This window comes from Diceros bicornis, chromosome 32 (assembly GCF_020826845.1).
Source record: "Diceros bicornis minor isolate mBicDic1 chromosome 32, mDicBic1.mat.cur, whole genome shotgun sequence".
In the NCBI taxonomy this organism is placed as follows: domain Eukaryota; kingdom Metazoa; phylum Chordata; class Mammalia; order Perissodactyla; family Rhinocerotidae; genus Diceros; species Diceros bicornis.
This window is the reverse complement of record NC_080771.1, coordinates 39231978-39247673: the sequence shown is the minus strand read 5'-3', so window position 1 is coordinate 39247673 and position 15696 is coordinate 39231978. Positions and strand designations below refer to the sequence as shown.

The 15696-nt window shown below is 40.2% G+C and overlaps 1 long non-coding RNA gene across 2 annotated transcripts in view; it reads right to left on the bottom strand.

The window, feature by feature from the left end:
- Positions 1 to 10701: 10701 nt before the first annotated feature.
- LOC131396335 (uncharacterized) overlaps positions 10702 to 15696 on the bottom strand; it is a 45435-nt gene continuing 40440 nt past the window's right edge. For both annotated transcript variants that reach the window (XR_009216467.1, XR_009216466.1), the window contains 2 exons: positions 12410 to 12524; positions 10702 to 11112 (listed from right to left, as the gene is read on the bottom strand). This is a non-coding gene — a long non-coding RNA (uncharacterized LOC131396335). The remainder of the gene's footprint in view (positions 11113 to 12409; positions 12525 to 15696) is intronic.

Below are 15696 nucleotides of genomic sequence, written 5' to 3'. Positions count from 1 at the left end.
TGAGCAGCTTTCAAATATCTATGTATACAAAAGGATTACAAAGGAAAATAGATCAAACTGAAAGGAATTTAGGATGGAAAAATGAAATGAAGCTGAAGTAAGCCAGCACATTGAAATGTGTTTCAGAAGGACCTGCAGTTTTTAAAGGTAGTTGGAAATGTATCCCTCAGGTTTCAAGTAGAAAGGGAAATGGGAACAATTCTCTATCATCTCATGTCCAGGAGATGAAAAGCAACAGTCTCTCAAAGAAGGAAAACTTTTCTGGCCTCCAACGTCCCAAAAAGTGTTTTGAATGGTGCCTAATGAAAGAGATTCTGTGTGACATAATGCAAATACAGTATCATCAACTCATTTCCAAGTTTAGTTCAAACACTTTAGGACACATTCAATTGAGGTAATGCAGAATTCTATAAGGGGCCAAGGAAGAGGCCGACAGCATTCTCTCTCAGCTTCTCACTTGACCAAGGGAGAAAATGTTCTTGAACAGATTGACCACATCTCCTAAAGACAATGCTCCATTTTCAATTTTTCTTTTTGTAAACTCAGTCTGCATTTCCCATTACATATGCAAGCTGAAGCCTGTGTGTAGACATCCTTCCTTGGCAGTGAGGAGCAGATCCATACTATTAAGTAATCAAATAAGCAGAACATCCGGTTGGCCCTTTTAGGAAAATTACAGGTTTAAGCCAACCTTCATTGGTGGAAGGACATGGTATACCTGAATTAAAATATCTACCACTTATTATACAGCTAATCATAAGTCATGCTATTTAAATGAAACTGAATGAATTCTTCTTCTATTAAGTGGATTATATTTTACACAAACTGATGTATAATTTCATATAGGTGCATTCTTACTTAAAATGTAAAACTCTTTAGAGACTGTTTCATTCAGTTTTAGAGGCATATTTTGTATATTTTGATGATTTTATTTATTTTCCTTCATAGTAGAAAGGCACATCCTACTCTTTTTCTTGCTGCCTTCTCTCTACAAGATAAAACTCATCCAAGTTTATTTTGTTTTATAAGGCATAGGCTTACGTTGTCATGATAAAGAGATCATTTCTGAAACATGTTTGGAACTGCAGGGAGCCCAGAATTTTAGATTATGCTCAGAATTTTGTGAGGTAACTTCAAAGAAGATGGAATATTTAAAATTTTGCCAGAAAAGTTTTCTCTTACTTTTCTTCACAGTAATTAAAAAAAAAAAAGTTTAGTTTCTTAATTCTTCAGATGGGTGAGTGAAGGAGTTGGGAGGATTAAATGTACCCTTGAGAGAGCTCTTTCTGGGTTACTCTTTCAAAACAACCATCGTGGGCTGACCCCATGGCTTAACAGTTAGGTGCATGCGCTCCGCTGCTGGCGGCCCTGGTTCGGATCCCAGGCGTGAACCGACCCACCTCTTCTCTGGCCATGCTGAGGCCGCGTCCCACATACAGCAACTAGAAGGATGTGCAGCTATGACATACAACTATCTACTGGGGCTTTGGGGGAAAAAATAAATAAAATTAAAAAAAAAAGTAATTCAAAAAAAAAACCACCATCCTAGTTGATGAGTATTTAATGGGGACTCTGTCAGTCCCAGAGCTGCTGACAGAGGCAGTTCCCAAAGCTCCAGCAGGTCCCGGGAGAAGACAGCGCTGGTAATCAGTGTCATCAGAGTTTGGATGAGGCGTGGTCATTCTGTGGATGTTAGAACTGAGTGGAGCTCTCAAATGCAGGCCAGTGACTCTAGACCTGAGCCCGGCTCGGAAGCCAGTTGACTTGTCATTCCCTCTGAACATGGTGTCTTCCCTCTGCTCCTGCCCCTTTTTGCCATTTCTCATGCTTCTCCTGACTCTTTCTCTTTCCTACACCTTCTTTCTTCTTTTTTCTCTCTTTCTTACTTTTACTCTCTATTATATTCCTTCTCCTTAGCATTTTTTTCTTCCTTCTCTTATTGTTCTCATTTATTTTCTTTTTATTTTGTAGTACAGTTACTCTGTACATCACGTTCATCTTAAAATCTTGACCCTCTACAACTCTTATACTTCAGCTAGCTATTTTGAAGAAAGTGTTTTGATAAATTTCTCTTAGATATTATAACATGCTGATTCAAGAAGATAAAAACTATCATGAAAGGGATGGGGATGGAGAATGAATTCAGTTCAGGTAACCATGGAATTAGACAGAGGGAAACTGAGAGCTTAGGTGTGGGTGTTCAAAATATTTCCTGATACATCTTTGTAGTTCATTGTTGTGGTAAACTGCACATGGTCTTATTTACTGTTGGAGCCCAGAAGTTTGCCCCTCTGGGCAGGTCAGCAGGTCTCAGCCTATAGAAAAGAAGCTAGGAAACACTGCCTGCGTTTCTAATGTAAAGAACTGTTCGTGTTCCACCAGGAGACCTTTTGGGCTCTTCCCTGCACTATCTGAATAGAAAAAGAGGAAGAGAAGCTTTTCTCCATCTGCACAAAGCCGGGACCTTATCTTGAGTTTGAGAGGATTTGCATGTGACTGAAAACAAAAGTGTTCCCAAGTTTGGATTTGCTTTAACAAGATCTATTGGCTGGCTTTGATGTTAAAGGTCTTTATTCAAAATTGGCTACCTCTAGTGTTAAGTTCAGAGTTGAGATTTGTCAGTATAAGAAAGAAGAATCCCTTTTTGATTAACTCAGTGAAATACAATATTTGGGAAAATGGTTATATTTGAAGGCTACTTGTTAATATTCTGTTGCCACAGTGACATCTGTAGGTAAGTGACTACTTCATGCTATTCTCGATGATTTCTGTTTGAAAGACACGCCCTGAGCTTGATAAATAAATGGCAAGCAATAGGATATATTGGAGCATATGAGGAAGCCATTTGGGGTAAATCTAATTCGGCCGGAGTTTGCTTTTCCAAAAGGTCTTGTCGCCTGCATTGTGTATCTGTTTTTCCATGTCTCAAAGAGAAGAGTAAATGCCCTTAAGATAAGAATACAGCTTCCCCCTCATTGGTATTGCCTTAAGGATAAGCATTTCTCCCCAGGCTGGGATTTTACTGCTGCAGTCATCCTGTGACCCCCCCACTCCAGACACCAGACCTGACACCAGCCACACCCATCGAGACAGCAGACCTGCTGCCTGCTGTGTCCATCAATAGCTATTCTGGCAGGGCAACCTGGCAGGGCGATCTTGTGGCTATTGTACAAGGTACATTACAATCCTATGTGATACATGCTCTTTGATGGTATATAACCGCTCTGTACACCCCACTACTTCAGTGCTCTTCCTTCCTTATGGAAGGGAGGCCCAGGGCCATGGTCCTCAAAAGTTGGCTCATAATAAATTCACCCCAAGTTTGATTTATACATTGGTTACAGATTATTTACGTAAACATTTCTTGGTGTAGTCATGGCAGGATTTCAGAGAAACCCACCAGAGACCACCTGGAATCTACACTGAACTGGCATTGGGTACCAATAGGGGCCCATTGTGCCCTCCAGATCACTGCATTCTTCAGGTGACCCCAGTGAGTTCTTCTGAAACCTAGACCACTTTATTTTAAGTCGACGGTCCAGAGTTTATTTGAGCTGTTTTCAAGGCTTAAGGCTAGGTGTCTTAAGGGGGTACTGGCACATTCCCTAGGTCAGATGAACCTAAGGAGGAATTCCTAGGAAAGAGAAATGTAAAGGGAATTTCATAGGCCTGGGGAGCCTAGTGGGAAGTTTTGGAGTGAATGGGGCAGGGTGACTTATTAATATGGTTTAACATTGGGAAGAATTATGTTTATAAAGTATGAACAAAACTGCTTGATAGAAAAATGAGAGACTGAATCTGTTCAGCTCCGTAGAAAAGGGACATTGCTCCTCCCGGCCTTTCAGGCATTCTCAGGCAACAGAGATCTCATCGGGGGTGTCAGAGGGGAACCCCACGACGTGTAACTGTCCTTCCTATAGGGAGCTCCACTATCATTCATGTTAATTAATCACAGGTTCATCCGGGGATGCACACAGGAGGGTTGGTCACCCGAGCTCCAAACCCCCACAGCAGTACCTAGACTGCGGGCGGGAGAAACCGAGGCACGTAAGAGAGTGATTACGACCTTTCTTTAGTGAGTAACACTCACAAGCCGTACACTCCTGACCCGCTACACAGTCCCTAGAAATTGTTCAGACTTTGTAGCAAAAGAAAATAAAAGAAAAGCGGGAAATTGAGTTTGCTGGACCATTCCTGGCTGGGCCCCCTGGCCTCTGAACCCAGGAGACTTGTGCAAGTGTTAAGACAGCAGGGGGCCTAAGACTGAAAGAAAACAAAATGGTTAAGAAGCTTTCTGCAGATAGAAACTGCTAAGTTTTCTAAAACAACGGCTATAAAATCTTTGTTGCATCTGTCTGTTCTTTATGTGTGTGTCTCTACATGTATGTTATATGTGCGTGATATCTTACCTCCAGAGGTTATGGTCAAAATCCAGAGGTCTATTCAATTAACTTGAAGTAAGCACTTAAAAAAGTTGTTTCTAAATCCAAATGTTTTTCCAGTTAACGTGATATGAAATAATCTTTGGTAAATAAAAGCTTATTTAAGCGTGTTAGTTTTCAGCATTGGATATAATGCAGATATGCAGCCTTTATTCGTCAAATAAACTGATGTTATTTCTATTACAAAACTGGTCTCAAAAATAATAAATGATGGTGTCAGGAGAGAGGGAGAATCTCCCTCTGCCCTTTCCCTTAAGGTTCTTCTGGCTGACCAAATAATCAACAAGACATGTTAGCAGGAGAAAATAATACCAAGTTTAATAACATATATACATGGGAGAAACTCAGAAATGAGCAACTCGTCCCTCTGTCTAAGCTGCTTGCTTAAGTATTGCAGCTAAAGTCGAGGAAAGTGTTGGGGTTGGGTAGTGGTCTGGAACCTCAGAGGGCAAGAAGACAACTCACATGGAGATAGAAATGCAAATGTTCGCCTGACAACTCTTCTCAGGGTCATCTATAGATAACATGGTCAGGGAGAGATAGAGTTTTTGATAAAAAGGGCTTGGTGCCTTTCCTATTGTAACCTCTATCCTACCTTATCTTTACAGCCATCAGGATAATAACTCCTTCATGAAACAGATCTTTTGTTTCAAATTCTTTAGGCAGTTTGGGAGGGGAAACTCAAATATTCTTCCTGAGTTCTCTGAGTCCTTATGGTCCTCAGCTCAAAACAATCTGCATACCAGAGTGGTGTCTCCTGGGGTAGCTTGACCTGAGCACCATCAATGACTAATATTATCTAATGTCTCATAAAGTCTTGTAGGCAATCTAAATAATTTTTGAGAACAGATAACTAAATAGATGTGAAAAAAATGAGTATTAAGTGAACTTTAAACAATAATCATGTGTTATAGTGTATATAGCTTCTAAAGTCTTTTTGGTGACTTAAAACTTTAGGGTTTTGCCAAATTTTATGATAAAAATTCATTGAGGGGCCAGCCCAATGGCGTAGCAGTTAAGTGCGCACGCTCCGCTGCTTGCAGCCCGAGTTCGGATCCCGGGAGCGCACGGATGCACTGCTCGTCAGGCCATGGTGTGGCGGCATCCCATATAAAGTAGAGGAAGATGGGCACAGATGTTAGCCCAGGGCCAGTCTTCCTCAGCAAAAAGAGGAGGATTAGCATGGAGGTTAGCTCAGGGCTGATCTTCCTCAGGGAAAAAAAAAAATTCATTGAGTATCTAGATCATTTCCAAATAAGATAAGATATTAGACATTGATTGCTAAATATAGGTTTATCTACTTTTGGCTTATTACAGAAAAACTAAAAGGCATTTTGGGTCTATTGGTAAACATGTCTTGTGTTTTATTTGAAAGATTGTACTATAAAGTAACGTTTCCAAAATTTATAAAAAGTGTCCATATAAGTTTGTCAAGACATGAAATGCTATTGTAAAAGAAACTTTATAATTTCTTACTTAGTTTTTACTTAAAAATGAAGGTTTCTAAGGGTTAAAAATTTCTAAGATGTGATTAAGCTACTAAAAACTTAAGAAAACTATGTTTGTATTCAAGGAGAGTAAGATGTGTGTTTTCATTAAGAAGATATGAAAAATGGAAATATTTTTGTTTGGTTAGGAAAGATAAATTTGCCCTAAAAAGTACTAGAAGGAAAAAAAAAGGAAGGCATGGCACAAATTCTGAATGTAAACAAAAAGTTATAGAAGGTTTGTTGAAGAGAAACCCTGAGGAGTTTTATACATGGTCGAGTTGGCTAAGATTAAACTAAATCCAATTAAGTAAATGATTTTTAATATCAAAAGTAAGCTAGGACAAAATTTAAATTTGGTCTTCTTGCTTTTAAAAGTATAATTTTATTCTACTCTTAATCTACTCTTGATAGAGGTTATTATGTAAAAAAGTTTTTCTTTACCTTTGAGTTCAGTTTATCTCAAGAACAGAGATCTGTTTTGTTAAGGTAATTTCCTATGTTCAAAAGACTGAGGTCTCTCTATTAAGGTCTTTTTGACTTTTTAAATGCTGTTTGTTAAGGAAGCATGTTTCACTGCGACAAGAGCAGCAAGTCCCTGACCTTGTCTGACCAAGGGTTTAAAACTCTTGTATATTTTTGACAATCTCCCCAAAACTCATACCCTAAATAAAGTCTTTCTTATAACTTTTTTCTTTGAGAATTTTCAAAGGTCCCTGGCAATTCTCAAGGAAATTTGATCTCTTCCTATAAAGAGAGAGATACTAAACTAAGTAGGCTTGTTTGGTATGCTAAATTGCACGGGAAGCATTGTCAAGTGAATGACAAAACTTCTTAGGTTATACTGAGTAGGTAAATATTACTCACTATTTTAACCCTGCTGTCTTGCTTCCAACATACAAGAGGAAGGACCACGACTGTATTCTATTTAATTTGGTTTACAGATGGGTCTTACTTAAATGATAAGCAAGATATTACCAAGCTGGATATGCTGTCCAGCCTTGGGAATGCGTGTGTGGGGGAAGAGGGAGAATCCCCCTCTGCCCTTCCCCTTAAGGTTCCTATGGTTGGCCAAATAATTAACAAGACAGGTTAGCAGGAGAAAATAATACCAAGTATAATAACATGTATACATGGGAGAAACCAGGGACACTGTATTTCTCAACACAATAGCAGAAATTCTCATCTTAAATACCGTCATCACCTAAAGACAGAGGGGGATGTTGGGGGTGGAAGGTGTCAGTTACAGGAGATTACCACTAAAGCACTGTAAACAAGAGTAAGGTTATTATGCAGACTTAAGGTCTCACCTTCCACGTTGATAAGTTTCTAGAAATGAGGTCATCCCCCCTCTTCCCAATACAGAGAGGGAGATACCTTTACAAATGGAGATTTCCCTTTTAAATGTAAATGTTTGTCTGCCAACTCCTCACAGGGCCATCCAGAGAATGTGGCCAGAGAGACAGAACTTCTGATAAGATGGGCTTGTTGGTGCATTTCCTATTGTAACATCTATTTTACATTATATTACAGCCATCGGATAGAAGATCTGTTGCAGGAAGGAGTTACTATGTCAAATTCTTTCGGCAGTTAGTGGGGGAGGTCAAATGTCAGTCAGAGAAAACAATCGAAGTAAAGAGATATATTTCAGGGTGGCCAAATCTTGATCCCCCACACCTGCTAATTCCTATTAACTCTGCTAACCCAATAAAAGACTTCTTTCCACAGGCTTGAAAGAAATCGCCACGGAAGAAGAGAAACAGATATAGCAGTCAAAAGGGGGACTGCTGCTGATGCAGAATGATGCAGAATGATTCAAAAGAGGTAAAGGGACATAAAGTTGGAAATAATTAAGAAAAATAGTGCCTTCAAAATATCCTCTCATTATTTTTATAACATTATTTTTTGAGGCATGACTAGGATAGTATGTTAGATCTTTCTAAATCCTTATCTCCAGGGCATATATTACTGAGTTCTTCATTATATGTGATAATGCCAAAGAAAGCCTGGACAAAAGTATTCTGTACAATCAACAAGGACAAAACATGTACAACATTGCTCTATATATTAAGATTCCAGCTGTAATAGTCAAGATATATATTCACGTGTGTAAAATCATAATGATTTTCTATTTTTCTCTTTACCGTGAACCATGGTAAAATATATAGTAATAAGCCAAAAACCTGATGAACTAGGTGATTTAAAACACCTGATGTTACAGCTTGGCCATTCAAAGGTGAAATAGATCAATTTAAATTTCACACCTTCTCCTTTCCTTGTAGCCAGCGAAGTGTCTGGAAGACTGAGAACACATAAAATTAATTGAGAGTTAACAGTATTTGGAAGCAGTAGAGGTTAAGCCCTCAACAATGGTGGCCCTTACTTCTGGAGCCATTGACTCTTTGTCATAAGTTTATGGTATAGATGAGTTCTCTTCTTAGATGATTTGTGTATGTTTCATAGAAGAGAGACAGGGCAGGAGAATTAACTATCACTCCACACCGGTTCCTTTACTGTATTACCTCATGCAATTCTTACAGTAATCCTTTAAAGTAACTATTATAATTCATATTTAACTGATAAAGAAAACCATGTTTAGGGGCCTGCCCAGTGGCGCAAGCAGTTAAGTGCGTGCGCTCTGCTGCGGTGGCCTGGGGTTCGCAGGTTCGGATCCTGGGCGCGAGCCGCCGCACTGCTTGGCAAGCCATGCTGTGGTGGCATCCTGTATAAAGTGGAGGAAGATGGGCACGGATATTAGCCCAGGGTCGGTCTTCCTCAGCAAAAAAAGATGAGGATTGGCAGATGTTAGCACAGGGCTGACCTTCCTCCCCCCCCAAAATAAAAAAAGACCATGTTTACAAAATTGATCAAGGGTGAGAGGGAAGATCTGAACATCAGTATGTTGGGTTATATGCCTCATATTCTCTCCACTGTGATAAAAATTGTACTTCAACATGGGTACTCACCATCTAGCTATTTAATACCAGCTCCTGCAAACATTATTGGATGAAATGAGATGAGAAGTTTATTTCCAAAGTTATTGTATCATATTTAAACTATACTATTTATGCGTCAGATGTCAAGTCATGTTTTAGAGGCAGAGAGAACTGATTACTTCACCTACACATTTTTCAGGTTCATTATAACTTTCCACATTGTGTCAACTTTACCAACTTTAGTGCTTCACTGTTCTTTTCTAAAAAACTTACAATTTTATTTTCCATGTAAAGCACCTTGCTGTTTTCTTCTTAGTCACTAGATGGCAGTTTTGTATGTCTGTAAATTACCACTGCAGCAGGAAACGAGAGGTCTTAAGCCAGTTTGCTCTGTACAAATGATGGACATAGGAGGATTTCTGGTCCATCAAGGCTGCCTGTGTTATTCTGTGGCCGTAACGGGGATGTCCAGGACTGCTTAGTCAGGGGCACGAAGCAGAGTCAGAAAGCATCCTCTAAATTCTTCTTCAGATGTGAGTTCAGGCACTTACCCTCTCACCTGAGCACACTGGAGTTTATTAAACGTGTTCAGACTCTTACTCTCTCCCTGTAGTTGATAAGTCTGGGAGCTCCATAGCCCTAGAAAAAGCACATGACTCATAAAGCCTTTGCTCAACAGAGTTAAGGGCTATGGTGTTGCCCGAGAGTCTGATGCTTAAAGAAAATACAGCTGGTGCTCGTGTGGAGGGAAAGAGCGTCAGCTACTCCTGGAGGGCTTTTATTGATGCTCCTATGGAATGAGCAAGTTTAAAATAAAACCACATTGCATAAACCTCACTAATTGATTGTTTTATTTTCAAGTAATGTGCCCTGAAAATCTGCTATGTGTAAGAAACTATTTCATAAAACTGAAACAATTCTGTTTTTTATTCTCTGGTATTGGAAATACTATTAAAACTGCAAATCCTTTAACATTCTACAGTATATAAATAAATAGGCAAATATCAATTATATTCTCTAAAAATGTTTGCTCCCATGTTAAAGATTAATATATGGTAGCAAAACTGGTAACCACCCAGTTTGTAACCAATTTTTTGCTTTTGAAATTACATATAAAATTTGTGTTTTGAAGTATTTTCCTAAAACTCAACATCTTTCTGACATAAATGGACTAGTTGAAAGGTAACTAGAAGGAAATTTGATCTTTAAAACTCTAGCTTTGTGTAAGAATTGATAATATCAGGCAGTTGAAAGTTTAGTCTCTCCCCATTATGATATTTGTTAATCGTTAATAGCCACATCTATTACAAAGTGCTGAATAATAAAAAGAAATTAAACAATATCAGCACTCTCTTACCCCACATGTGGTACAGTTTATATGCAAATAAATTCTCAAAGGTCAGAAAAATGCTTATGATTTCAGCTAACTGGTAAAATACTATCTCATTCCAGTTTTAACCTCATTTGAAATTGACTTAAAACTCTTCTCTTAGGATCCTGCTCTGATCAGTGCCCCCTGGTCCCCTCAATGCCTCATTTTATTGCAAACTTATCTGAAGAATTTAATATTCTTTTCCATTTGTTCTCTTTAAGATATGTGTGATAGTGATTTTTATACAATGACCAGTTGGTACAATTTATTATTAGTTTCAGAAACAACTTTATTTGGGAACAAATCAAGGAAATGTAGCCAGAAAAACCCGGGACACTGTCACCATAGCCGAATCAATGAACACAATGACCAGGGACTGAGGAAAAGAAAAATGGTTTAATTTTGCCAGCAAAATGAGGCAGTAGTGGGCTCATGCCCCCAAACCCACAGTCCTCCTGAGGCCTTAGGAGTTGAGGTTTTTAAAGGAAAGTCTGTGGGAAAGAATATATCCTTGGTGACTGATTATTTGTTGGAGGAGGGATCCCAGTCTTCTGGCGCCAAGCCGGCTGTCATCTCTATCTACAGCAGGAGATTTAAGGCTCCATCAACCACCACTCTTCTCTCATCACCTGAAATTTGGCCTTGGGGAGAGGACGGCAACTGCTGCCAATTAACGATTACAGTTTACAAGGTTTTAGGTGGGGGAGGGGAGCTGCAGCTTTGCAGTTCGGCGTCCTCCCATCAGCCTGCGTTTAGCTGAGTTAGGGGAGATGCAGGTGTCCTCTGTCTGTCCCTGTGATGAATGGTGGATTCGGCTCCAGGAAGCGGGAGTTGGGGAGCTTCAGCCTCTTGATAATTTTGAGATCTCAGTCTCCCTGTAACAAACCACAAGAACTGGTCATTAGCCATAGTTTCAGTTTGTAGCCACCTGGGTTTTTAACAATTTATTACCTCCATTTGTCTTGTGGAATTCAGGGACACAAAGGGTAAAACAACCCATATCTACATGTGAATATAACTTAGAGAAGCAGAGAAGGGGGAATGAGTGCTTTTTGGTTTAACCCCATATATGCTGGGTTCATTGCTGGGGAACAGCTATCAGGGCCGGTATCAGAAACAGATGTGAGGAATGTGGGGTCGCCTAGCTGATGGTGCTTGAGGGATTCCTCATGTAAGTCTTGGCATAGAAAAGTTCAAAGAGTAAAGCAGCATTGGTCAGATCAAAAGTGTGGGGTGAGCATAATTCTGAAGGAATAATGATGGAGATGTAAGAACAAGAAGCCACTTGAATTGCGTTGGAAGGTATTAGACACATCAAAGGGCTGGGAAAAACCTTGTTTAATGTAAGTTCTTTCTAAACTCTAAGGCAAAAAGTAATATGAATTTACATGGTAATTATAAACCACAAAACAACAATTCACAAGACAAGTAAACAACTAAAGTAGAAACCAGAGTAAGAAAAATAGAGGTTAAAGGAGAGATGGAGAGAGCTGGTTGGGGTCAGAAAACATGGCTTAGTCATCCTTGAAGTCTCCCTCAGACTCTGATCATTCTTAGTGCTCAGTAAACACTTTGAGCCCATGAGCCTGGGGAGGGGCAAAGTGAGAGGTGGTTGGGAGGGGAGACAATGCAAGGATACCCTGGTGGAGGCACTGACATTGAAAATCAGTGACATTTTGCCAAGGTGTTTACCATAATATATTAAGGATTATTCTGGAAAGTTAAGGATTTTTCTGGAATGTACATTTTCATTTTATGTAAACTCCAACTAGCCCAGAGAATGATTTAGACATTTCAGCTTTAGAAATAAAGAGAGGGGCCGGCCCTGTGGTGCAGCGGTTAAGTGCGCGCACTCAGTTGCGGCAGCCCCGGTTTCACAGGTTTGGATCCTGGGCGCACACCGATGCACCGCTTGTCAAACCATGCTGTGGCGGCATCCCATATAAAGTAGAAGAAGATGGGCACAGATGTTAGCCCAGGGCCAATCTTCCTCAGTGAAAAGAGGAAGATTGGCATCAGAAGTTAGCTCGGGGCTGATCTTCCTCACAAAAAAAGAAAGAAAAGGAAATAATGAGAAACTTTTCTGTCAGTTTTAAGAATGAAAACCAGTTAGCATCTGGAAAACAGTTGCAATTTGAGATGAGAATGTGAAGAAAGAATTAGACGTCGCACATTGTTTTTGCTTTTCTCTGGGGCAGTAGGGCTTGCAGGGGGAATGAAGTTTCATCTTTGCTCTACTGAGTTTGAGAAGGTGGAAAATTCCTTTGTGCTGGGCAACACTGTTGACCTGTGGAGAAAGACAAATGATTCAAGCAGCTGATCTAAAGGAATAACTGAGCTCATAAAAGTTCTTAGCTTATAAAGTGTGCTTCTTCTCTATTGAACTTTACTGGACATCCATTGACCTATATGTGCAAGATATTTGTGGTAGGTATTGAAGGAAACACAAAGAATTATAAGATTCCAAGCTCCTCCACATACATGAAATGGTTTGCAAGATGTAATTTAATTCTGACAAGGTATTTAGTGTATGTTGTATTACAGAACCTAAAAAAAATGGGAATGTTATTGAGAAATTGTAATTAAGGACAGCTTCTTAGGAGAGGTGAACTAGCTCAAATCCTCAAAGGGACCACTTTTGGGCAGGTGGAGGGAAGAAAGAGTGAGGATTTCAGATGGGGGAAGAGAGGAAAGGTACAGACGTAGAAAGGAACATGGCATTTGGGCATGGGGGTGGGGAGGCCATGACAGGCACAATCTTCCCGTGACTGAGAAGTGGCTCAGTTTCCTCCTCCAGGAGCCCAGCACTGCTTCCCACCTCCTGGCCTCCTCCACCTGCAGACCCCCCGCCTGAGCCAAGGCCTATCTTATCTGGATCGCTGCCTAATCTCCCAACAGGTCCCTTTACTTCCAGTCTTAATTTCTTCTAATCTTTCCTCCACAATGCCTCCAGAGTTACCTTCAAGAATCCAAATTTGTTTAAATCTGACATCTGCTTAGACTCCTTCAATGACTGCTCAGAGCATCCGAGAGAACATTCAGACTCCTGAGCTGGACACGCAGGCTTTCCCTTCCTGTCCTCATCTTTAGCCTCATCACCCACTGTTTCCTATATGTTTGCTTTGTTCCAGCCTTAAAAATACCCCCATATTCTGATATCCTTAGCATCCTTTATATCTGTCTTTTTATATGTGTTTCTTCTGTCTTCCTACCCCCTTTTTTTAATCAACTTAATTCCTATTTCTTAATCTAATCTCATGTCAAAAGTTTCTTCCTCTTGGACACTTTTCCTGAGAGATCTCCATCTAGAGACCCCTTTTGATGTCGCCACTCTGGGACCCTGTACTTATCTACTTTTCCAGAACTGTTGATTTATTCATGTCTCATAGACAGTAGCTTCTTAAAGCTGAGACTATCCTTCTTCTTGATAAATAAATGGTGAGTGATAGGATATATTGGAGCACATGAGGAAGCCATTTGGTGTAAAACTAACTGGGCCTGACCTTTTTTTTTTTTTTTTCCAAAAGGGGCCTGTAGCCTCTGCTCATCCATTGTATATCGCTTTAAGCAATTAACATGTCCCAAAGACAAAAACAATGCCCTTAAGATGTAAATGCAACTTCCCCCACATTGGCATTTCCTTAAGGATAAGCATTTCTCCCTAGGCTAGGATTTGATTGCTGCACTCATCCTGTGACGACCCAACTCGAGACAACAGCCACGCCCATGGAGACAGCAGACCTGGTACCCACTGTGTCCATCAATCGACGTGCCGACAGGTCAATGTCGTGGCTATTGTAAAAGGAACACTGCAATCACATGTGGTACATGCTCTCTGATGGTATATAACCACTCTGTACACCCCACTTCTTTGGAGTGCTCCATTTCTTCATGAAAGGACTCTCCCGGGCTATACGACCTTCAATTGTTGGCTCATCATAAACTCACCCCCATTTTGATTTAAAGATTGGTCGTGGATTATTTGTGTTAACATTCTATTTGTCCCTCCAGTATCTAAACACAGTACCTGACACCTTTGGGGCACTCAGAAAATGTTTTATGTGTGAATACATATGTGGGAGACCACACTGTCTGGAGCAGAAGGGGCTTTTCAGGGTGTGCTAGAAAATTCGCTCACATTCCTACCATAGTGGTTGAGGCTGTGTGCTTTGGACCAGTTTGTCTGAGCACCAATCCCATTATGCCACTTTTAACTGGGGAACCTGTGCAAAGTATTTACTCTCTGAGCCTTAGTTTCCTCATCTATAAAATGAGGCTACTGAGAACTCCTGTCTCATAGGGTTTCAGTGAGACTTAAATGCATTAACTTATGTAAAGTACTTAGAAGAGCTCTTGACACATAGTAGGCACTAAAATGTTAGCTATGTTATCATTTTTGCTCTTATATCTGAGCAGTACTCTGGTTTTGAAAAGATGCTTCCATAATATAGTTGATCCTCATTATTTGTGGATTCCGTGTTTGCACACTTGCCCACTAGCTAAAACGTACTGGCAGCCTCCAATAAACACTCACAGGGCTTTCAAGTCCATTTGCAGATATGCACAAAGTGGTGAAACATTTGAGCCATTCAACGTTCACGTTCCCAGCTGAGGGGGAACAAGGTGATGCTCTGCCCTCTTGTTTCAGCACATACTGTAAACAAGTGTCCTTCTTGCAGTCTATTTAGTGCCTCATTTCTCATCTTTTTGCCTTGTGTTGGTGACTTTGCTGTTTAATATGTCCCCCATGTGTAGTGCTGCAATGCTGCCTGGTGTTCCTCAGGGCAAGAGGCTGTGACGTGCCTTTACAGAGAAAGTATGTGTGTTTGACAAGCTTCTCTCAGACATGAGGTACAGTGCTGCTAGTGTGAGTTCAATGTTAATATATCAACAATATATCTTAAATAAGGTGATTTTAAAGAGAAACACACAGAGAACAAGGTTTTGTATTGATCAGTTGAAGAAAATGTGACTAAGGCTTGCAGCAACCTAACCCTGCATTTCCCATGGGAGCAGTGGGTCATATTCACCGATTCAGTGTTCACAGTGACTTGATAGAATGTCACACTGTGCATAACGAGCATCACTGTGCGTATCTTGTGTAATCCTCACATACTCCTTTATAGTAGGCAGTGTAGGGAACAGGGTGTCCACATTCTATAGGCTATTCCAGACCTTATGAACCAAGTAGAGAATTTAAAATGTCTTGTGCTCAGCATAAGAGCCATGAGATTTTGAGCAAGGAAGATCTATGATGAACTGATGTTTAAGGAAGAATTACCTGGCTAGAGAATGTAGTATCAAGAGGAAGAGGGAGAACTGAGCCTGAAAGGAGGACCAGCTGTTAAACTCTCCATGTATTGCCATTGCTAGATGAGGAGATTCGGAGCTAAGGTGCTGATGTGATCAAAGAAAAGTAGTAGCCAAATGATGAAATAATGGATTTGGTAACAATATAT